Below are 12,179 nucleotides of genomic sequence, written 5' to 3'. Positions count from 1 at the left end.
GTGCTACTGTTTTTAAAACTGTAAGTGATGCTCTGGAAAGCTTAGTCTCTGCTTAGTTTATATGTGCCTAATATGAAAATTTAAAATACCCGTAAAGAAGTTTAAGGCAGTATGATTGGTTTCAGTTTCCTTAGGCATTGTACAGACATAAATACTATGGAACCCCTAGGAGATTTAAAATTTTGCAGCTCCAGATTATGGAATCAACAGAACATTTAGCCTAAGGTTTTCAGGATTTTTTCCAGAGCCTATGGAATTCTAACTCAAAGGGACAGATTCTGCCAATCTTATACTGAGTAGTATCTTATTCCACATGACTACTGGTTGAGTACAGTACTACTCTGAATGAGTAAAGGTGCCAGAAACTGGCCCAGAGTAAAAATAAGATTCTAGAGCCAGTCTCCCCCCGCACAATAATTGCAGACAATAGGCCAAATGCTGCCCTCGGAGAAGGGCTTGTAACTTCTGTTCAAGTTAATGATCCAATTTTGCTCTCAGTCACATCAGTGCAGTGCCTGTGATTTCATTGGGATTGCACTAACCTAATGAAGGTCAGAATGTAGTCCAACAGGAGACAGTGTTTTCCAGGCTTTTCCAAGGGTAGAATTTGATTTGTAAGGCTACAGCAAATTGAAGTTCAAACTCAGCTGAAGTATATAAATTGCCTACTTATGGAGACTCATACCTAGACTTGGGGACAACTTATACCTTCAAGTCAGTGGCACTGCTATGGATACCCGCATGGCCCCACAGTATGCCAACATTTTTATGGCTGACTTAGAACAAAGCTTCCTCAGCTCTTGTCCCCTAGTACTCCCCCACTTGCGCTACATTGATGACATCTTCATCATATGGACCCACAGGAAGGAGGCCCTTGAAGAATTCCACCTGGATTTCAACAATTTCCACCCCACCATCAACCTCAGCCTGGACAAGTCCACACAAGAGATCCACTTCCTGGACACTACAGTGCAAATAAGTGATGGTCACATAAACACCACCCTATACCGGAAACCTACTAACCGCTATACTTACCTACATGCCTCCAGCTTCCATCCAGGACACATCACACGATCAATTGTCTACAGCCAAGCCCTAAGATACAACCGAATTTGCTCAATCCCTCAGACAGAGACAAACACCTACAAGATCTTTATCAAGCATTCTTAAAACTACAATACCTACCTGGGGAAGTGAGGAAACAGATTGACAGAGCGAGATGGGTACCCAGAAATCACCTACTACAGGACTGGCCCAACAAGGAAATTAACAGAACACCACTGGCCATCACGTACAGCCCCCAGCTAAAATCTCTCCAGCACATCATCAACGATCTACAACCTATCCTGGAAAATGATCCCTCACTCTCACAGACCTTGAGATGCAGGCCAGTCCTCGTTTACAGATAGCCCCCCAACTTGAAGCAAATACTCACCAGCAACTACATACCACCCCACAGAAACACTAACCCAGGAACCAATCCCTGTAGCAAACCTCGTTGCCTACTCTGTCCCCTATATCTATATATGCCATCATGTGCCAGCAATGCCCCTCTGCCGTGTACATTGGCCAAACTGGACAGTCCCTTCGTAAAAGACACAAATCGGACATGAGGAATGGTAACATTCAAGAGCCAGTAGGAGAACACTTCAATCTTCCTGGACATTCTATAACAGATTTAAAAGTAGCTATACTTGAACAAAAAAACTCCAGAAACAGACTTCAAAGAGAAACAGCAGAACTAAAATTCATTTTCAAATTTAACACCATTAATTTGGGCTTGAATAGGGACTGGGAGTGGCTGGCTCATTACAAAAGCAGCTTTGCCTCTCCTGGAACTGACATCTCTTCATCTATTATTGGGAGTGGACTATATCCACCCTGATCGAATTGGCCCTGTCAACACTGGTTCTCCACTTTTGAGGTAATTCCCTTCTCTACATGTGTCATTATATAATGCCTGCATCTGTAATTTTCACTCCATGCATCTGAAGAAGTGGTGTTTTACCCACAAAAGCTTATGCCCAAATAAATCTGTTAGTCTTTAAGGTGCCATCAGACTCCTTGTTGTTTTCATTCCTAGGACGTTTCTGTATGTGTTTAATAAGATTCCTACATTAGTTTTAATGAGTTAAAACAGTGGATATTAAGGTACTATAGTCTCCTTACTTTGGGACCAATCTTGAATAACATGGAAACCTGCATTACCGCTACTGCTCAATCTAAAAGTACCTCTGCCAATATTATCATGTAGAAAAAGACCCATTAAGAAAAGGGAGTTGTTAGTTTCTCTCAATACAGAAAGAGAAACATATCTGATGATAGAAGTTATTATACAAATTTCATGATAAATATTTCCAGCTTTCAAAAAGTGGTGAGGTAAGTCCCTGGCCATTTTATTTTTATTGACATCTACTTGTAATCTTTAATTATTTATGCATCAAACATTAAGATTTGGGATTTTATGTAAAGTCTATATATTAGATTATTTTCCCTCTAATTATTATATTTTCAGAATCTGTCCATAGCTTGATTTATAATATACATTACACACTTTTGCAACTTTCTAGAAGTGGATGACTGTAGTCCTGTGGCAATGGGCATACCGTTTTATGCAATTTTGTTCACAGTATTGATGGTACAGAAACTAGATACGCAAATTCTCACTTATATTAAAAAGTTATGGCATCAATCACATTTTAACAGATCTTCACTTGTCACACTAATACTGGGTGCTTTTAACTGAAGGGGGGGAAAACATCATTCCAAGCAACTGGCATTACAATAGACTTATGTGTCCTATCATAAGCAGTAAATTTGTTTTAACTGCACTGAAGCTTTTAATAGCTGAAGTTCCAGATTTTTATTATGCCCCAAAGTATTTAATTTTTTTACTAGATATTTTATCATGCAACCGTTAGGAGAGGTAAATCACTTAACTGAAGGCCTTTTTTTAATACTTGATATTGAAAAAACCATGAAATGGTGCCTGCCTATTGGATTGAACAGAGACTTAATCTGTCAAAGTTCACCATAGGCTTAAAAACACTATAAGCTCGGTTAAGCATGAAGTCTTTTCTCTCAAATAGTTTACTTCCCACTGTGTATCTCTTGAGTACAGGGCCTGGCTCACCAATGAAAGACATTACAGGGTAAAAATCTAAGATGCCCAAAATATCCCAGCTGAAAAGGATATTCAAATTCTGGGAATCATGAGACAAATAAATGTCTTTGTGTCTCAGTCTGATACAGGTGGGAGTGCTCTCATAAAGGAATTCCTTTAGAAAAACAAACACACACACACTTTATTATATCTAGGATTGGATTCTGTGCTGCACGATTAAGAATTGCAACACAAAAAACATCCAACCCAGAGGTCATGGAAATTAAGGTGGCTTCTGATTTTGGGTGGGTACTTGAGTATAAGCAGCCTTGCTGACAGCAATGCCATGCCTAGCCCTGCCATCAGCATTCCTCCTACACTGGGACTCATGAGGAAATCTTACAGCTGTCTTTCACAGTGCCTGCATCACAGAGTGTTCATAGATTTTTCAAAACTTCCAGTGTTCCTTCCTAAATGTCTTGCCCTTATGTAGATTAGACTGTGTATAGAACTTCTGGATTAAGGAAAAAAGCTCCTTCTGTTAACCATTTCACAAGTAATTCAGTCCCCATCTCTCCCACCATACTTGTGTTGAGTAGCACCTTCCTCCATAGTTGTGCACACTGGTTTCAATGGGACTACTAGTGAAGTAGAGTGGCAGAATTCATGTGAAAAGAGGGTTAGGGGACACAGAGAGGTATATGAGATGGAGGCTTTTATATACTATTCTTGGTGATAAAGAGTTAGTCACTGGGTTGTGGGTTAAACGTTAAATAAACCAACAAAACAAGCTTGCCAGCAAATAAAATCTATGTTACTTACAAATAAGTAAAGCAGTGAATGGGGAGTGTTTAAAAATATTGATCTTTTATTAGCCATTGATGCAACCATGTAAGGTGAACTGTCCAAGGTACCAGGATGGGTAGTTCTAACTTGCCTTTCTGTTTCATCACCACAAAAAGTGGTAAAATGACAGATTCTATTCATTTCACTTCTAACATTCTTGATGAAGCAGAGTGTCTCAGGTTTCACTAAAAGACCTTTATTTAACTGCTGCATTAGCAGCTTTGTGGATGAGACCAAATTCAATGTCTTAATCAGAATGCACCTAAACGGTCAGTCTCCATGTCTCTTGAGCTTACCTCCTCATGCTGGAATTGGGGTGCTGGGGGTGCAGCAGCACCCTCTTGCTTGAAGTGGTTTCCATCATATTCAGTTTGGTTCAATGGATCTCAGCAGCCTCACTATACAAATTGTTCCAGCACACCTGTACTTCCTGTTAGATACCTTCACAGTCCACAAGCTGGCACTATGCCACATCAGTTAATATACTTCTTGCAGGTGCTTAGACCCTGTGGGAGTCGACACAGGCAACCACAACACCCAAATTTTCACACAGTGTCATGCGTGTCATTACCTAGGCAAATACATCGTTACTGATTTGTCCCTACAAATACTTGAAAAAAAAAGAGATTAAAGTAGTTTTGCAGGCACATGCATTCTGCCCTGCCTTGAGAATGTAGCTTTTGATAGATTAGGTCTTCAGGACATGCTTTTAACAAAAAATTGAGTGGCAGGACTGAAGAACGAACTGTGCTATGTCAATAAGAGATTTCTCCCTCAAATACCTTCAGTAGAAAAGGCCATCCAATTAAAAAAATAATAATAATAAAAAAAAAAGACTAGCCAACTCCATTTTTTCCTCATAAGAATTATCTCCTCCCTTGTCTCCCCTCCCCCGCCCTTTTCCTTCAAGTTTGCTATAGGGTTGAAGTCCTCCTTAAATTAAAAAAATAAGATGTTTTAAAAAGTTGGTGACAGACTTCCTTGCAGCCACAGTGATGATGTGACAAATTCCCACCCTCTGCTATTGGGAGTCACATCCATGGGAAATCATGATTCTAGAGTGGCTGGGTGAGGTTCTGTGGCCTGCAATGTGCAGGAAGTCAGTGATCATGATGGTCCCTTCTGGCCTTAAAGTAATGTGGGATGTGAATCTCTACGACTGAGGTTTTCAAAAGTGATTAGTGATTTTGAGTGCCCAAACTGAGACATAGAACATAGAATATCAGGGTTGGAAGGGACCTCAGGAGATCATCTAGTCCAACCCCCTGCACAAAGCAGGACCAATCCCCAATTTTTGCCCCAGATTCCTAAATGGCCCCCTCAAGGATTGAACTCACAACCCTGGGTTTAGCAGGCCAATGCTCAAACCACAGAGCTATCCCGCCCCCTAAACGGTTCTGATTTTCATGGCATGGGGGTTCAGAATTTTCTGAAAGTCAGGCCCCATATGGTGTTTCAAGCCAGTCACCTAAAAATTAAGGTACCCAGAATTACTAGTCATTTTTGAAACCCTTGCTTACACATTTGCTTGCGTTAAGTATTTAAAGATGAGTGAAATTTGGACTTACCAGCCCACAGGTAGTTCCAACGTTGCAACATTTGTTTTTGTCTGATTTTGGAACAAAACACTGAAAATTTGAATTTTTTTTCTTTGTAGAATGAAAATTCCCCCAAAAATTCAGTTTGGAAATGTTGAAACATTTTATCCTGACATTTTCAATCAAAATGCAACATTTTGACATACCAGGATTGAAATGTTACATTTTGAACTGACCAGGAATGCTTAACTTTGAGCCAGTTCAACATTAAACTGCATTCTTCCATTGTGACACATTGCTTCATGGGAGTTAAAGTTCAGGAGCCTGATGCTCCTTCCCACCAGTGAACCAGGCTCCCTGGCTGGACTACATCTCCCATGATCCACCCAAACTCAGATGATTCCCAGCATGCAGAGCTGGATCAGAGGAAAATTCAAAATTCAGGGGGCTCAGCCATAGGAGAGCATGAGGGGCCTGAACTAAACTCCCATAAAGTGATGTGCTGACATGAAATACAGTTTAGTGTTTTATTGAACAGATTCAAAACCAAAACATTTCACATCAATTCAACAAAATAAAATATTTCAATTTTTCCCCAGCAGAAAAAACAAGATTTCCTATGGAAAATTCTAAAGACAAATTCTCCCTCTGCTTCTCAGTGGTTTGTCAAGCAGGTAAAAGTTGGAGCATGACAAGGAAACAGTAGCCAGTTGCACAGGTTCTGGTGAAAAATCAGCTGTTGTAGATTTAAAAATTAAATAAAAATAATTGTCTGTCTAGTAGCTCTCTGATATCTATAGAAACCCTGCAGGGGTGTTAAAAGGAAATAAAGATAATTCCTTTGCTTTTACAAGTAATGGGTGGGTGGGGTATGATTGTCATATACCCAACCTGAGGGAAAAAATCAGGGCAGAGCTTATCTATGGTGCTGTGCCTGACCACAAGGGGGCACTCCAGGGCAGCCTGCACTATGACCCCAATGAGCTTTTGCAAGCCATAAAAATACAGCCACTTATTTATACTATAGTAATGCCCAGAGGCCCCAGCTGAGATTGGGGCATCACTCTGCTAAACACTGTACCTACATGTTGTAAGAGACAGTCCATACTCTGAAGAGCTCACAGTCCAAACAGACAAATGAAGTGTTATTCCTGTTTTACAAATGGGGAACTGAGAAAGAAAGAATAAGGGACTTGCCCAAGGTCAAACAGGATGTCAACACAGCCAGGAATTGAAGCCAGATCTCTTGAGTCTCAGCCTAGTGCCTTAGCTACAACAGAAAAAGAAATACATATTTTAAAATGTTACTTTCCACACCTTGATGTTCTTGAGTTTTGAAGGCATTCAAAGTAAGGTTTCTTTTAACCTGCTTTATTTAAGTAACTTTCTTTTAAGCTGTTTTGTCACTTGAGTCCCTCAGATCTCTTTTTATATCTCATTACAAGGACCCAGTGAATATTTTTCTGGAGTTCATTCAATTGTTAAGAATTCACTTCTTGTGTAATTTAAATCACCAGGAACAGTAAAGTAAAGATACATTTTCAAATGTCTTATATCTTTCTTTTCTCTTTATAGTCCTGGATGGAAGTTTATGTTCCCAAACACAAGCCCAAAATGTGTCTCCTACTCAGAAAAAGTGTGAAATGATTTCAATAATGCAACCATTTCAAAAGCCTGAATTAACATGGGGAAATCTTGTGCTGCATGAAGACGTTGGAAGGACAAAAATCTTCCTGCCTAGATTTTATTGAAACTAGAGAATAGCATATGGACTGCTTTCAGTCATTATCTAAGCCAATATGTTGTATTTTTTAGAGCTGCTTTTTAATTCAGTTTTGTGACTGAGAGGTACTAAATTGCCATTGCCTTTGTACTACCCACAGAACAGATACAGCAAATGCCATGGTAAAGCAAATTCCCTATACTACCTCAAACTGTCTTAGGCCTGACATGGTATGAGCACATGCAGTAGAGTGCAATAAGGTTTTTTATTTTTAAATGAGAAGATAGAATCAGGAGACCAGGCTTCTGTTCCAAGTGCTGCCACTGATATACCCTCTTTGGTTATGTCTACACTGCAATTAAAAACCCATGGTCTGGCCCATGCAAACTGACTCAGGCTCGTGGGGCTCGGGCTGCGGGGCTGTTTAACTGCAGTATAGACTTTTATCTCGGGCTGCAGCCTGAGCTCCGGGACTCTCCCACCTTGCAGGTCCTAGAGATCGGGTTCTGGCCCGTGCCTGGAAATCTATACCACAATTAAACAGCCCCATGAGCCTGAGTCTGCTGGCATGGGCCACCTGCAGGTGTCTAACTGCAGTGTAGACATACCCTTAGTGCCTCATTTCCCTCCCTCCATCTGAAAAATGGGAATAATGTTACTCATCCACCTTTGTAAAATATTTATCAAATCACATCACAAAAGTGACTAGAAAACCAGCAGAGAACTATTTCTGGTAAATGATTCTCTTGCTACCTCAACTGATCAGAATTTATCTGTTTTGTTACATTTTTATCACTTAGCCACTATTATTTTTAATTAACTTGATGTAGTGTATGCCTGCTTAAATTAAAGTTATTTCCTTCTCTTGTACTGAACAGACAGCAAACTTGTTTTTATTTGTTACCTATGGCAGGATTTCTACTCAGGTCACAAGAAATGAAATACTGTTGCATTAATCCATAGCACCAACCCACTTCAGGAAACTTTTTTTCTTTTCCTTTTCCCCCTGCTCCCAACACAGAAGGTAATTCACCTAAAAAAGCTACCTCCCACAGCTTCAGACTCCTGTAGAGAGAGCACCATAGAAAAAGAGCACATTATATATCATTTCTTTTCCTGATCTCCTTTTCAAACAGATTCAGTGGTTGAATATGGCAAACTGGTAGTTTATCCCTCCAAAATATTCTCTCTGTGGAATTACACTCTCCACACCAAAACCATCAAGTTTTATGGTGTATATTTTTACACTAAACAAATTACTGAGAAGCACATAGTGTGGAGCACCTAAGGACTACAGGTTTTAAATTGCCATTGGCTTCAATGAGAACAGAGTTAAAGCACTTCAGCATTCTTTTTAAAATCCCACTGCACTTGTACATACATGAGATGCAGGGAGTGGTCTGACCTGCAAAAATCAGAAATGTTGAATTACTCCCCCACTACACCCTCATTATGTCTTTCACACACACACAAAGGGAATACTTTCAGTCTAGATGACTCATTTTAAACCAACAGAACAACAAAACAAAGAAAAAATAGTGCCGAGAAGAAAGCATGCAGTCACCTTTGTAACAATCTGTACTGAATTGAACACAGAATGGCTGCCAGCTTCAGCAGACAATAAAAGGTTTAAAGTGAAGTACATGGAAACAGATTCATAATTGTATCTCTATATACCTCCTAAAGTACAGAGGCTTGGGGTGTTGATTTGGCTTTTTATATATATGAGTCAGCCATGAAATTCATATTTATATTCCAAATCAATTTCATCCCATATTTTGTGTGTTTCTGAATCCAAGGTTTGGGCCCATCTCTAATAGGAATTTAAAAAATATTTTTTCATTCCATTGATTTTACTGTTTCAATGAAACACAACACTGTATCTTAATTTAAAGGTTAACAATAGCACAGGCTTGGTTTGACGGAGAGCAGGCTATTCACGACAAGTCTTCAGAGATGCACAGAACTTGGCAGCTGATCTTGTACTGAACACAGCTTGACTCAATCACAAGCTGTGGTGAAAGCTCTGATTTTTAAAAAAATAAAAATAAAAATTAAGTTTTATGGTGTAAATAAAGCCTTCTCTCTTAGCCTGCTGCAGCTGGCATAAAGGGTACTGTGTTGCTCCACAGTGCCTGGCAAAAGTCCCCTTAAGAAGTTAAAGGTGAACAGTGAGGTAAAAATCCAAGACATTGGTTTTCCTCTTTTCTTTTGTCATGCATAAAGAAAACCTCATAAACATTAACAAAAATTCAGTGTATTGGGTGTTCATTTTCCTCTGTGCTGCAGATACATGGAGGATTTATATATATATTTTAAATATAGTGATGCCAGTCTAAGAACCGGCATCCTTTCCCTCTCTTGGAGGGGTGGCCAGAGCTGCAGCTCAGACTACATCTCCATATAATATCATCATTCTGGTATTCTGAACATCTCACCAAGGAGCTCCAGCAAAGGAAGGGAAGTGGCAACCTGGTATTTCTGAATGTAAAAAACTAAAAAAGCTGAAGCCGTCTTTAACATAATATTTCTACATTATAAAGATGCAGTATGAATAAAATGGTTGGGTTTTTCTTTGACTTTTAGAGTCAGCCTGTGGGATTGGGGATTAGAAGATCTCCCTTCTCTCAGCTTCCTACCAAAATGTAAGTATAGTTAGTAGCAGTTTCAGCTCTTGGCCTATGCACTCTATGCAGCCACATGGGGCGCTAGTCTTCCAGAGGAAATGTGCCTTGTATACTCAGCTGACCTGCCAACAAGCCACAGTTCAGTCCCTTATTTCCCTACTGTGAATCCTGCCAGTTTTGGTGCCAGCATCACTTAGCTGCTGCAGAGATTAAATTTTCCGCTTGCCTTAATTCTGTCCCATGTTTCCCACTTGGTAAAATGTCCTTTAGATCTGTGTCCTGATTTGCCAGCCAGTCAACTTGAAACCTACCAGCAACTTTTGTTTAGTGCATACTAATGCCAGATAGGCAGAAAAAGAATGTCTGGGTTTGGTGGAAAGGCCTTAAGCAGCAAGAATGAAAGCTCAAAAACAAATATATATTTAAAGATAACCAACAGTCAATCACCAATTTCTATATAATCTCCATTATTCAGAAGCTTTGTAACATATAATGGGATTTTCAACAGCACTGGATGTTGGCCAAATTTTGTTCTGATTGAAGTCCATTGTAAAAGATTTAGGTCAACACTGAGTGCTTTTGAAAATTCCACCCTTAATTATTTCAAATGGCAAAGGGCTGAATCTTGTTGCATACACTATCAGTGGGGCTGGCTTTGAAAGCTATATAAATAAAAATAATGTCTATTGCTCAAGTCATTTATTTGTTAACAGAGTTGGTTAATTAAGCTTAAAACCCATTTCCAAGTATTAACTGGTCAAATAATAAGCCAAAATAGCACAATAACATCAATTAAAACAATTACTGTAGCCTCCCGTCACGAATCATTGTTTCATTTCCAGCTTAAAATAGCAAAAGCTTCCAACTGTTCTAAGCAAGCAAGCAAATGAACATTTGTTGAGCCTTGCAACAAGAGGCATTATGCCTGTAATTTGTTTTAATTCTAGACTATGCCAGTTTTAAATCTTCAACAGACTGTAATTCAAATCCTATTTGAATATAACATGATTGACAGTTCAGTGGGCCTGTTGCAATCCATATTCCTAAAAATATATATTTCACATTGCTGGTACATCTCTCTTCTGAGACCATGCAACCCACTAATGAACATAGACAAGAATAGGAGTACTTGTGGCACTTTAGAGACAAATTTATTAGAGCATAAGCTTTCGTGAGCTACAGCTCACTTCATCGGATGCATTTGGTGGAAAATACAGAGGGGAGATTGATATACACACACAGAGAACATGAAACAATGGGTTTATCATACACACTGTAAGGAGAGTGATCACTTAAGATAAGCCATCACCTATATAGCCTACCTTGCTTGTCACCATGAAAGCTTTTCCTCCTTTCCCCCCCGCTGCTGGTGATGGCTTATCTTAAGTGATCACTCTCCTTACAGTGTGTATGATAAACCCATTGTTTCATGTTCTCTGTGTGTGTATATCAATCTCCCCTCTGTGTTTTCCACCAAATGCATCCGATGAAGTGAGCTGTAGCTCACGAAAGCTTATGCTCTAATAAATTTGTTAGTCTCTAAGGTGTCACAAGTACTCCTTTTCTTTTTGCGAATACAGACTAACATGGCTGCTACTCTAAAAATAGACAAGAATGGAGATCAGGCAATAGTGGTATACATGATTCAAAGGCCACATGTACAATAAGGAATTTCACCAAATAAATTCCCCCCTGGAGCACCAGAAGTAGGGAAGGGCTGATGAGAATTCTCTATTGTAGACAGATGTAAGGGATGATTATAAAATAATAAATAATGCCTAGCTCTTATGTAGTGCTTACTTATGGGGAAATAGAGGCACAGAGGAGGCAAGTGACTTGTTCAAGGTCACCCAGCAGATCGGCACAATAGAACCCACGTGCTCAGAGTCCCAGTCCAGTGCTCTATCCATTAGACAAGACTTCTTCCAAAATTGTAATACATCCTTCTCTCAATGGACTTGATGCAAAGCCCATTGAAGTCAATTGGGAAGACTCCCAAACTTCAGTGCTTAGAATCTGGCCCTACAGTACATGGACACATAAGCCCTGAGTCAGAAAAGAACCATAAGCATGTTGTGGAAAAGTAGATTCACTGCTGACATGTCTCCTTGTGACTGGGTGTGGCATAGCAGCTCTTTCTATTCTAGTGCCCCCTGTCAATGACCACTCCAGTATGGTGGTAATCTTTTTTCTCACAATTCAGCCTTCTGGACAGGTCACAATTTAGTCCCACCCCTTCCAAGGTAACAAAACCCAACAAATAATAGTCCAAAATTCTTACAAAGAGTCTTTGGCCTCTACTATGGACCTTGTGGTCTTCACACCCCTTTGCTGAGGGTTTT

Source organism: Dermochelys coriacea, chromosome 6, assembly GCF_009764565.3.
Source record: "Dermochelys coriacea isolate rDerCor1 chromosome 6, rDerCor1.pri.v4, whole genome shotgun sequence".
Taxonomy (NCBI): domain Eukaryota; kingdom Metazoa; phylum Chordata; order Testudines; family Dermochelyidae; genus Dermochelys; species Dermochelys coriacea.
This window is presented reverse-complemented; position numbering follows the sequence as displayed.